Raw genomic sequence first — 12,500 nt, 5'->3', positions numbered from 1 at the left:
TGCTGTTACACACTGGTTGATTACACCTTTAGGAGCAGGTTTTAACATTAAGCTTGTTGGTTTTTAAGCTGTGCTGTAAGAAATGTTTATGGTTATGACAACATAGGGTTACCCATGCTTGAAGAAACGTGCCTATGGATTTGCAAAAAGTTTAGCAGATATGCAGTTTGTGTGTATCACATTAATATTGGATGTTGCAAACTGAAAAAAAAACACTGAATTGAACAACATTATTTGTTTGTTTACATGTTTACATACTTACCTTACGTATACCACATGATGAGTGTGTCTGAATCTAACAGCTTACTCTGAACTCTCACTCCTGGGCGATAATTAACAGCGCATATCTGGACAACAGGAAATGCACTCTGAGCCGATGGAAATGTTTAGATCTGCAGATCCCCTTAATGCGGACCGGCGGTCGATATCCTTTTAAAAACAGACGGATGTCTCCAAAAGCGCAGATGGAGGCTTCGCCAATTACGAACCAGACTGGGCTCTGATCTCCACCCAGGCAAATCTGCCTACTGCCACGGCTGAGTGACACCTTCAAGCACTGAAACCCTTTTAATGACGTTTAATGACGGGAATGATTGACACGATTAGAAACGCGTGCACATTTTGTACCGTGGAGAGGCCAGCTTCGCATGGTGGAAATATTGAATTCATCTAATGACATGAATTCCTTGTTTTTCTTATATTGAGAGTGCAGGGTGTGATGGTCTGCAGTGTTACATAGAAGCACAACAAAAGGCCTGGGGGTCTCAGGAGGCTGCCCCGCGCCGAGCTGCCCCAGCAGAGCCCCGCGGGGCGGCACACGGCCCACTCCGTTACCCCCCTTACCTCTCAGCTCCGCACTTTGATTGATGCGGCTTCGTAAAGTTGCTGTAGCTCAAATTCTTTTGTTGTTGCAATACGAAAACCTTTCCTGCCAGTCGCATTTGTGCTTGGGATTTAAGAGTTATTCATTTTTGAAACCTTGCATACGCCCTGCTGAGTGAAGGGTGTGTTTATATTACTAACTTGTGGGGGGGGGTAGAACAGAGAGAGGGGGAGAAAGAGAGAGAGAGAGAGAGAGGGAGTGAGGGAGAGAGAGAGAGGGAGAGAGAGAGAGTGTGTGTGTACGGCTGTCAACGTGCTCTTATGCTGAACAGATGTGTGGACACTCCCAGTCCTCCCTGTGCCTGCAGTCTTGTACACAGCCTCCACGAGAAGCAAAACAATCATTTGTTGTAGATTTTTGGGATGCCTGGAATACTTGCGGAAGCCGTCACTTGTTGAAGCCAAATCGGAGTAGCGGAGGAGTGATGGAGGTGAGCCTGGACGGACGGTGACATGACTCACCCTCCACCCGCCCCGGCCTGACCCCTCCATCGCAGCCCGCCTACCCGGGATGTCACTGCAGCGGTGCAGAGCCCCTCCGGGGCTGATCTCAATCGGTTGCGCAGGTTGGCCAACGTCCAGCGCTCACAGCTGGAGCTCGTCGGCCCGGCTCGGTGGAGGCTCTGAAACGCGGCGGCAGCCCACAGACTGGGCCCTGCTGCAGGCCCGCAGGTTTGCTCTGTGGTGTCTGGGCTGTATGTCCCTCATTGGTCACTCGTCAGATTCAGAGCTCGATTTGTCGGACGCTCTGTGGACAATCCGCTCTCCTCGCTCTTCTGACTCCATTGTCTCGGCCGCACGGTCCGCCATTAAAGCACTTTGGGGTGACGTGACCCTGGTGCTTAGAGACCAGTCAGCGGATATAGCTACTGACTACTGTATACTGACGTCATTTACTGTAAGAACAATCCCAGAACCTGTAAAGGCTCACAATTGTTTCTCCCATGTCATACCGAAAGCTGAGTTACATAAGGAGAAAGGGAGATGAGATGATAGCCAAGGAAAACAGGAGGTTTTCAGGAACTGTGTCTGAGGCAGGTGCATGGTGCAGTGTAAATTACCTTTCGATCGCCGTCTTATTGCATGTCTTGTTTAAATATTTCACAATAAATATTTCGCCATTAGCAACCGAACAGAGACCAGTGACACATATCGAGCAAATGGCTGTTTTTCATAATGGCTCAGAACAAGGGATTGATATGGACTCTAGATAGAAGTGATTTATTGGACTTCCAAGAGTGTTCAGCCTGTTTGTCCATTAAGTCAGCACACAAATAAACAACCAGGCATTAAAAACAAATGCACCACAGCAAAGGGCCTCTAGTCCGATTGGTTTTGTGGTTTTGTTTTGTTTGGGTTTTTTTCGTTGTCAGAGACAGAGGCGGAAGGAATGCTAACGAGATGTAAATCTAGATGGATCAGATGTTTTGTCTGAGCCGTGCACAACTAAAACAACCACTGAGTTCTCCTTTCCGTTTTAGAGAAGTGCACTTATTCAAGTCTGCCAGGGCTCCAGAAACGTTTTGCTGTGATAACAATATTTCTTATGAACCGATCAGCAGTGATCAACGCCTTTCAGCGTTCACCACGCATCCACCGAGGCCCGCGTCTTTGGTGTGTCGATCGATGTAATCGATCACTTTGGGCCAGGACACAGGTCCGCATGCATTCGTCCCAGGTGCACTTCTGACGGACTTCGCATCGGTTGTTCCTGTTCAGTAAACGCTCAAAGTGGAATTTGTGGGTAGGCCGGTGGGTCTTGGGTAACGCACCTGGGCTCGGTCTCCTGTCAAGCGCATATCTGTGAGAGTGGCCAGACCTGATGTGATGAGCCAAGGAGTTACGCTGGAACCCTCACCTCGATGACTCAGACTCTGACCTCAGGGGGAAGAGCTTATATTTGCAAGATGACCCAAGATGACCCTGGCCAAGCCTGGCCCTGGAGGATCTGGGTTGGCCTTAACATCTGTGAGTGAGGTCATTGTCCTGTACATCTATACTACACCTGAGTGAGTTCATTGCCCTATACATCTATACTACACCTGTGAGTCCCATGGAGTCCTATACATCTATACTACACCTGTGTGTGAGGGCATTGTCCTATACATCTATACTACACCTGAGTGAGGTCATTGTCCTATACATCTATACTACACCTGTGTGTGAGGTCATTGTCCTATACATCTATACTACACCTGAGTGAGGTCATTGTCCTATACATCTATACTACACCTGTGAGTGAGGTCATTGTCCTATACATCTATACTACACCTGAGTGAGGTCATTGTCCTATACATCTATACTACACCTGTGTGTGAGGTCACTGTCCTATACATCTATACTACACCTGTGAGTGAGGTCATTGTCCTATACATCTATACTACATCTGTGAGTGAGGTCATTGTCCTATACATCTATACTACATCTGTGTGTGAGGTCATTGTCCTATACATCTATACTACATCTGTGTGTGAGGTCATTGTCCTATACATCTATACTACATCTGTGAGTGAGGTCATTGTCCTATACATCTATACTACATCTGTGTGTGAGGTCATTGTCCTATACATCTATACTACATCTGTGTGTGAGGTCATTGTCCTATACATCTATACTACATCTGTGAGTGAGGTCATTGTCCTATACATCTATACTACATTTGTGTGTGAGGTCATTGTCCTATACATCTATACTACACCTGTGAGTGAGGTCATTGTCCTATACATCTATACTACATCTGTGTGTGAGGTCATTGTCCTGTACATCTATACTACATCTGTGAGTGAGGTCATTGTCCTACACATCTATACTACATCTGTATGTGAGGTCATTGTCCTACACATCTATACTACACCTGTGAGTGAGGTCATTGTCCTACACATCTATACTACACCTGTGAGTGAGGTCATTGTCCTACACATCTATACTACACCTGTGAGTGAGGTCATTGTCCTACACATCTATACTACACCTGTGAGTGAGGTCATTGTCCTATTTGTATATTCAAAATATTGCTTTAATATTTAAACTCCTGTGACCTCTGATCTCTGGTTTTATCTTTCATGTTAGCTGCCATTTTCTTACCTTTAAACAACGTTAAACCAAGAGGAAAATCAAATCCCTGAGTCACCCAGGGACGCAATGGAAGGAAACGTCCCCAGACATGGAGCATCCATCTCTCTGGACCAGCGTGAGAGCTTCACTTCCTCTTCACGTGCGGCCGCAGTCAACTTTATCACTCGCTAAACATGAGCGCGGGAGAGGGGACCTTGAAGCATTACCGCGCAAGATCTGATCCAATCGAAAAGGACAGACAAACAGAAGCTGATTCCTTATCTCTTAAGATACCACATTTCCCTCTCTCCAGAAAGCTTAGCCAGATATAAGGAGGAAGAGAGAGATAGAAAAGAAAGAGAAAGATAGCGAGAGAAGAAAGAAAGAGAAAGAAAGAAGGGAGAGAGGGAGAGAGAGCAAGGGAGAGGGAAGGAGGGAGAGAGAGAGAGATAGGGAGAGAGGGACAGCTTTTGCAAATCATTTGATTACTTTGGGCTCAAATGGAGGAGAAGCAGCGCTTGGTCTCCCTGGAGCTTCTGCACTGTGTGTAGAAATCACATTAAATCCTGCAGCTTCTGCATTTGTTTTAAGATTTCAAAATAATTAACTGAGATAAATGCTATTATGGATCCAGAATGGGATTAAATGGAACATTAAGAGTTCTTTAGATTGAAGACACAGCAGAACAAAAATGACTTTCTCTGTGATTTGACTCAGTACTTATTTTGTGTGTGTATGTGTGTGTGTGGTGTGTTTTAACATTTGGACATTTAATGATGTCTTGGCCCTGCTGCACACGTGCTACTTTGCATGCGCCTGGCTGCTCGTTATGGTACCATGCCTGCGCTCCCCTCACTGTGCAGCTCCGTCCGGAGGACGCGGACCCCCAGGTGAATCCGTGGACTCTTCCTTGCGCTCTGGCCGCCGAAGACGCGCTGCAATCAGCTGCCCATTACTCTGCGTCTGTTTACGGCCCACCGTGCATCGCCCGAGGTCCCTGTACGGCATTTCGACGGTGCGAGCTGAGTGCTCCTCAGGCTGGCCCTCTGCAATAACCTTTTGTTAATATCGCGTCAGCTGCCCTGCTCCAGATCGGCGTGTAAAGGTGGTCCTCAGTCAGCTGGCCGGCCTCGGACGGATCTAATTAACTCGTGAGTTTCATTACCGTGGAGGGCTCTCAGCTAGCGCCGTGGTTCGAGTGTATAATTGTCATATTAGAGGCGCTGCCATCAGGAAATAAAGCAGTGTTTCAGTCATGCTTCTCGAGGTTCCTGCACTCAGAGGAACAGACAAACGTCGGCCTGGCTGCTGTCGTAGCGCGGTGCGTTCGCCGGAAGGAATCTTACGTCTGTTCATTTTCACATCTCCTTCTCGAGCACTCTGTCCTTCCCACACCTGTCAGGTCAGAGCGATACGATGAGGTCATTGTTTGAGATGTCAACGCAGAGAAGCCCAAAAGGGTTTGGTTGGGGTTTTTTTTTTCCGCGTCGTTAGCCGTGTCGAGTCGGCCCATCCTCTCTGCACCAACGCTCAGAACAGTGGCGGTCAGGAAGTGAGGGCACAGCAGGATTAAAGCGCACGGAGACAACCCACATCCCTTGGGCTTCCGCGGAACCGGGGGCTGCGCGTGTCACAAGGAACACGGCGAATGTGGTTCGAGCATCTCCGAGCGTGTCCTGATCCGGCTCCCGGCGTGACAGTGCTTACAGGAGGGCATTGATTTCTTTAGCTGTTCACCAGGGAAGCAGGAGCTGACAGATGGAGACAGAGAAAGAGAGAGAGAGAAAGAGAGAGAGAGAGAGAGAGAGAGAGAGAGAGAGAGAGAGAGAGAGCGAGAGCGAGAGAGAGAGAGGGAGAGAGAGAGGGAGAGCGAGAGAGAGAGAGAGAGAGAGAGAGAGGTAAGGAAGGGGAGAGAGAAGGTGATCGCGTTTGCTGTAGCATGCTCAGAGACACTCCTGCTTTGTAATGGCACTTCAGAAATCCTCCTGCTCTGACCTTATAAAGTGGAAAGACTGACAGACTTTATGGGGGAAAAATGTGATTGTTTAGGTCTTCCATTTCGCCAAGACCCCGCAGGTGAGGAGCAGAGATTGGAGAGCGGAAGAGAGGCACGTGGACAAAGGACGCATGGAGATGGCCATTCGGCGTTCCTCCGATCCCGTCAGGCCGACTCGGCGCGGCGTAAAAAACGCCCGAGTGATTTCCGCTGTGCGGTTGCAGATGTAAAGATGAATAGAAAAGGGCGCTAATGTTCCCTAAGACCGTTCCGAGACTTCCCATTTGAAGGGATTTCCCGTTGAAGCGGAATAATGCGGCACAGCGGGAGACCCGGAGGAAGGATTTAGGGACACACGTGTCGTTTGGCTCAGTCATTGTGCAGGGGGCCATTTAAAATGTGCAATTCTTCAGCCCCTCTGGTTTCAGTTGCGCGCGCACACACACACACACACACACACACACTCCGCTCCACTTCCTTCCCAGGAAGAACTCGGGCTGGAGCGCAGTGTAGAGTCAAAGAATGAGAGTGGGAAAACGCGGAACAGGAGAGGATGAGGAGGCCATGGACCGAGGAGAACGGCGCAGAGGCCAGAGAGATCTGTTCTGACAACTGAGACAGGAATGGAAGGGGAGAGGGGAATAGCTGATCTGAGATCAGTTCCAGCTGCGTGCGTGTGTGTGTGTGTGTATAACCTGCTCACACCCCGTCCCGTACGTGCACAGGCGAGCTCGCAGAGAAGGGGAGACTAACGCGGTCAGAGCCTCGTTCTCTGGCTGTCACGGAGGGCCCTCCTTGTTGAGGGCTGCCAGTCCTCATGCTATGAGATCGCTGCCACGCGGCGCTCGGAGCTTAGCGCTCTGCAGGATACGCATTAAAGGAGTCACATTTAAAGGAGACTCGAATGTTCTGTTTTTCAGGATGGCGTCAGCCTTTATCCGGTCTTCATTTGGCCAGCTGTCATACAGGTTTGGAGAAAGTGGGCGTGGTTGCACTTGGGCTACCGTGGTGACGGAGTTTAGACAAGTGACTCCACCTCCATGAGTAATAACAGTCTAGGCAGAGTCGTAACTCGTGAGGTCGTGCGACGGCTCGCTCATGCTGAACACGCGATAACACTGGCTCTTTCCGGAGTCCAGACAGCTAGGACATGGCCGACGTCCACGCTGAGGTTGAGTGTCCAGCTAAACTCCTCCACAATGGAGAAGGTTGCTGGAAACAGATGCACTGAGACAAGTGGTAGCAGCATGCTGGTGTGTGTGTGTGTGTGTGTGTGTGTGTGTGTGTGTGTGGTGTGTGTGTGTGTGTGTGTGTGTGTGTGTGTGTGTGTGTGTGGGTGTGTGTGTGTGTGTGTGTGAGTGTGTGTGTGTGTGTGTGTGTGTGTGAGTGTGTGTGTGTGTGTGTGTGTGGTGGGTGTGTGTGTGTGTGTGTGTGTGTGTGTGTGTGTGTGTGGGGGGGGGGGGGGGGGGGGGCGTGTAGGTGTGCATTTTGTGTATTATTATCCTGGAAGTGGAAAAACAAGGACTTCAATGTTTATTTGGTTTTATCAAAACACTCTAGAGGTAGACACAGAGAAAGCCAGAGATAGCGTGTATGTGTGTGTGTGGGTGTGTGTGTGCATGCATGCCCGTGTGTGTGTTGTTACTGTATGCTCACCACATATTGTAGGAAGCAGGCATGCAGATACATGTGCATATATCTGTTCTAGAACATTCTGTTTCAGTCACATGCTTATGTCCTTATGTAGTGCTGGTGATATTATCTTCAGATTCCTTTGACGATATCATCATTAAAGTGTGTCATTCACTTAAAGTCATTTAAATTTTTATTCTGATGCATTGCTCTGGGTCTCGGAAATGCATTTAACCTTACGGTCACTGCTAAGTCTGTGGAGTTGATTTGGTTGCCCTCGGTAACCTACACAGATGCTCTACCGCACTACTGGAAACATGGCTAACATGAGTACATTTTTCATGAGGAAGTTTTGCTCTTTTAAGGGGTGAAGTTTTACCCTACCGATATTGACTAAAACTTGTGAACTCAGAATGGTTAAGGATGGGGTCAGGGGTCAGGGTTCAGAGGTGAGGAGGGATGAGACATTTCTGCCCCGGTGACTCATCACAGTTCGCTGCTTTGGAGTTTTGGAGTCTACGTCCCTCCTAACGCTGGAGTGCACGGAAGGTCCCCAAAATGGCACATTTCTTCTGTCTCTGTCTGGCAGGCCAGGTCAATTTCTGGAGGTTCCTGTAGAGGTGCTGAGGAAGAGCAGACGGACAGCGCAGGAAACAGAACACACCCCCCCCCCCGGTTACTAATCAGCCTGCTGGACTTTTATCATGCGCACCGATCAATTCTCATTCTTAATTGTTCAATACTCTCGTGCTTGAGACCATCAATTCGGTCTTACTACATCTTGTAAAAGAGTGAGAGTGAGGGATGGAGGTGTGTGTGTGTGTGAGAGACAGAGAGAGAGAGAGAGAGAGAGAGAGAGAGAGAGAGCGAGAGAGAGCAGCTGATAACAAGATAAGAAGCCAATCAAAGCTCTGTGGTCCTAGTGGACCTGAGGGTGGTGGAATGTTGGTGGTGACATCATGGTGGCCTTTGAAGCCCAGCTCTGGGTTCACCCCCCCACTTCCACCCTAGATGCACGTATCACCCCAACCATGCCCCTGCCCTGCTTACAGAGGAGGCAGCTAAGGGCGGTTGCCCATCGTCAGCTTCCAGTCCCGGCTCCCGCTGGTCGGCCTGTTACCACGGGGATGTTGGGATGTGTTGCGATTGGACAGGGCGGTATGACGGTGGCCTGTGGCAGGGCACCACAGTACGGCGAAGGCCAGCCATTGGACGGGGCAGTGTAGTGGTGGTAGAGGTACAGAGGGGGTGCGTGGGCACTTGCGTAGACTGGGGTGAAGAACACAGAAATATGAGACGTTCTGGACGATGGCCAGATAATGTCCCACTGAATACACACATGCTGCATGCATCTGCTACAGCAGATGTGTGTGTGCGTGTGTGTGTGGGTGTGTGTGTAAACCACACAGCTGTCGAGCAGCTCAGCATAGGAACAGGGTGAGCCTGAGGCCGTTTTTTCTTTTTCTGGTGGCTTTTTTGGGATCCCGCTGGCCGTGTGTGCGTCGCGAAGGCCACGTTTTCTGGCCAGACTCTGGAGCTCATGTTGGGGAAAATTAAACTACGTCCAACTAAAAAGAGAAATAAAGGGGAAACGTGTCCCACAAAGACATTTACACGAAGGTCATCGCACGACTCTCCGCCCTTCTCTCTCCCACTCTGCTAGACTCTCTGCCTCTCGCTCTCTCTCTCTCTCTCTCTCTCTCTCTCTGCTAGACTCTCTGCCTCTCTCTCTCTCTCTCTCTCTCTCTCTGCTAGACCTCTCTCTCTCTCTCTCTGCCTCTCTCTCTCTCTCTCTCTCTCTCTCTCTCTCTCTCTCTCTCTCTCTCTCTCTCTCTCTCTGCTAGACTCTCTGCCTCTCTCTCTCTCTCTCTCTCTCTCTCTCTCTGCTAGACTCTCGCCTCTCTCTCTCTCTCTCTCTCTCGCCCTCTCTCTCTCTCTCTCTCTCTCCGCCCTCTCTCTCTCTCTCTCTCTCTCTCGCCCTCTTCTCTCTCTCTCTCTCTCTCTCTCTCTCTCCTCTCTCTCTCTCGCCCTCTCTCTCTCTCGCCCTCTCTCTCTCTCTCGCTCTCTCTCTCTCTCTCGCCCTCTCTCCTCCTCTCTCTCTCTCTCTCTCTCTCGCTCTCTCGCTCTCTCTCTCTCTCTCTCTCTCTCTCTCTCTCGCCCTCTCCCTCTCCTCTCTCTCTCTCTCTCTCTGCTCTCTCTCTCTCGCGCTCTCTTTCTCTCTCGCCCTCTCTCTCTCTCTCTCTCTCTCTCTCTCTCTCTCTCTCTCTCTCTCTCTCTCTCTTGCTCTCTCTCTGCATGGTTTTGCAGATGTTCTGGGCCAGTACAGAAGGCTTTGTGGAGCAGATGAAGTTTAACTGGCCTGCTCATTGTAAGTTGACAGAAATCCATTTTCGCATGTCCTGGCTCTGCGCTGCTCCCTGCACAAAGACATGGAAGTGGTGTGAATTAGTACAGTGACTTCATCCCATTTTACATGAATGAAACCAAAAGAAAAGGACCAGCTAAATATATACATATAAAAAACTAAACATCCAAACTCTCCTCTGCTGTAATTAGTCTTCACATTCCAGCCATAACTGTAACATGCCCCTACACATCCCTGTTTGTTGCAGAGTGTGTGTGTGTTTGGAGTGGGGGAGTTTAACTCTTCACACTGGCACTACAAGACTCAACCTCACTGTTCCCACAAGCTGTAGGCCCACAGTTTTCCAGCAGAGGTGAGGCAGGTTCCAGGTGCAGTGTGTGTGTGTGTGTGGGGGGGGAAGGATGTTTTACAGCAGAGGTGAGACAGGGTCCAGGTGCAGTGTGTGTGTGGGGAGTGTTTTACAGCAGAGGTGAGGCAGGGTCCAGGTGCAGTGTGTGTGTGTGGGGGGGGGGGATGTTTTACAGCAGAGGTGAGGCAGGGTCCAGTTGCTGTGTGTGTGTGTGTGTGTTTTACAGCAGAGGTGAGGCAGGGTCCAGGTACTGTGTGGGAACACACACCTCGAGGGGAAGAAGAGCAGTTAAAACGTCACCTGAGACAAGCGAAGAGACACACGGCCTCTCTGATCTCAGACCAGCCCTGCAAAGTGGCACACACACACACACACACACACACACACACACACACACCACACACAGGCACACACAGGCACACATACACAGGGTAAATATTTAATGTTTAATATTTATTTAAAAACGACATGTGTAATTGCATCTCCACCTGTGCGAAAGCTAAGCAAGATAACCTAGGGAATGTTTCTGCCAGTGTAGCAATGAAGACTGAGAATATAAAAGCAAATGGGCTTGGGTTTGTCTCCCACTGCACCACCCCAGGGCGGGTGTAGTGAGTGGGGCTGCTCGGGTCGGCTCGGGTCCTGGGATTATGCTTAACCCCCCCAGAATCTGTCTCCTACTCATATTAAGAATGCATTTGCAACTTGCTGCTGTATGTGTGTGTGTGTGCGTGCGTGTGTGTGCACGTGTGGGTGTGTCTGTGTATGAGAGAACTGAAGAGATACTGAATTGATTAAAAGTGGGACAGAATGTTCCTGCTCATGTTTTCTCTCCTGAGCGGGTGGTCAGGCGGGATAAATGAACCCCAGGCTACTTACCCACAATTCCCCTGATCCTTGTGTCTCCTGGAATTACGGCCAGTGATCTGGGGGGCGAAGCTCCATGTGAGATATCTGCATCCCTCCAGAGAGGAGAAATGGAGAGAGAGAGAGAGAGAGAAAGAGAGAGAGAGAGAAGAGAGGCAAGGGGCCGAACGGGGCGCTCCACACCACTGTGCTCCTTGCTAAACACTTTCACCGAGCATGATGGCAGAGACCCTGCAAAGCTGCTCCCGAACGCCAGCGCGCGTTAAGACCTTTTTTTTTTAAACAGATGCAAAGGCTTTAAGAGTTGCCTCAGACTTGACATCTGAGGCTTTTTTTTGTGTGTTGCTTTGACTGATAAATGAATGACCCTAAAGCGAAGCTGATTTTTCATTTGCCTCTTAACGTTCCGCTCTTTTCCAGCTCTTGGGGATGGAGGCACAGGAGCACCTGGGTTAGTGGGTAGAACTGGGCGCAATGGCCAACTTCATGGCCTGTGAGCGTTACAGACAAAAGTGTCGTTCCGTCCCGCGGTCTGATCTCCGTCAGCTCTTACGTTTGCTCCCTGCCCGAGGGGACATCGGGAATCGAAATTGAATTCCGCATCCGGCTGTGGGCCTGGAGTCCGTTCTGATGAGCGCTGACGCAGGTCCCGGAGGCAGGTGATTGCGAGTTAACATGGCAGTTGCCACGGCGGCAGATGCACGCTCTAATCGCGCGCCGCGCAGGAAGTGCGCTGCCATGCGAGGTCTTCTCACTCTCACGACGGCCCTTTGCGCCGAGTGTCCATGCCCGTCAGATTCAGAGGAGCAGACCAGTTAGTCTGTGATGTATTAGCAAACATGCAAACACTCTGTTACTGCCCATTAGTGGTTAACAGCGAGAGGGACGTCTAAGACCGTCCATTACTGTAATTCACCACATCTTCAGGGCTCTCTCCTTCTCTCTTTCTCCATCTCCCTCCCTCTCTCTTCCTCTCCCTTCCCCCTCCTTCTCTCTCTCTGTGTCTCATTCTCTCTCTCTCTCTCTCCCTCTCTCTCTCTCTCTCTCCCTCTCTGACCCTCTCCCTCTCACCCCTCCCTCTTTCCTTCTCTCTCTCCCTCTCTCTCTCTTTCCCTCTCTCCCTCCCCCCTCCTCCCTCCCCCTCTCTCTCCCTCTTTCTCTCCCTCTCTCCTTCTCTCTCTCTCTCCCTCCCCAGTGACACTGCTTTCTGTCCCTGACATCGAATCAATAATGCAACCCCACCACACACCCCCACCCCCACCCCCACCCCTCAACTCCCTCCTCGCGGTTTCCGTTTAAAAGGGCCCTCAAACTAATGATGCAGGTTAATTGGCTTGTCATCGTTTGGGAGTTTA

At 50.0% G+C, this 12,500-nt stretch overlaps 1 long non-coding RNA gene across 1 annotated transcript in view; it reads left to right on the top strand.

Moving 5' to 3' along the window:
• Positions 1–230, top strand: part of LOC113583596 (uncharacterized) — a 1,672-nt gene extending 1,442 nt beyond the window's left edge. The window contains exon 2 of the long non-coding RNA XR_003411316.3: positions 1–230. This exon is cut by the window's left edge and continues 414 nt beyond it. This is a non-coding gene — a long non-coding RNA (uncharacterized LOC113583596).
• The last annotated feature ends 12,270 nt before the right edge of the window (positions 231–12,500 follow it).

The sequence above is a fragment of the Electrophorus electricus genome, chromosome 14 (assembly GCF_041902795.1).
Source record: "Electrophorus electricus isolate QZ-2024a chromosome 14, ASM4190279v1, whole genome shotgun sequence".
NCBI lineage: Eukaryota > Metazoa > Chordata > Actinopteri > Gymnotiformes > Gymnotidae > Electrophorus > Electrophorus electricus.
This window is presented reverse-complemented; position numbering and strand designations above follow the sequence as displayed.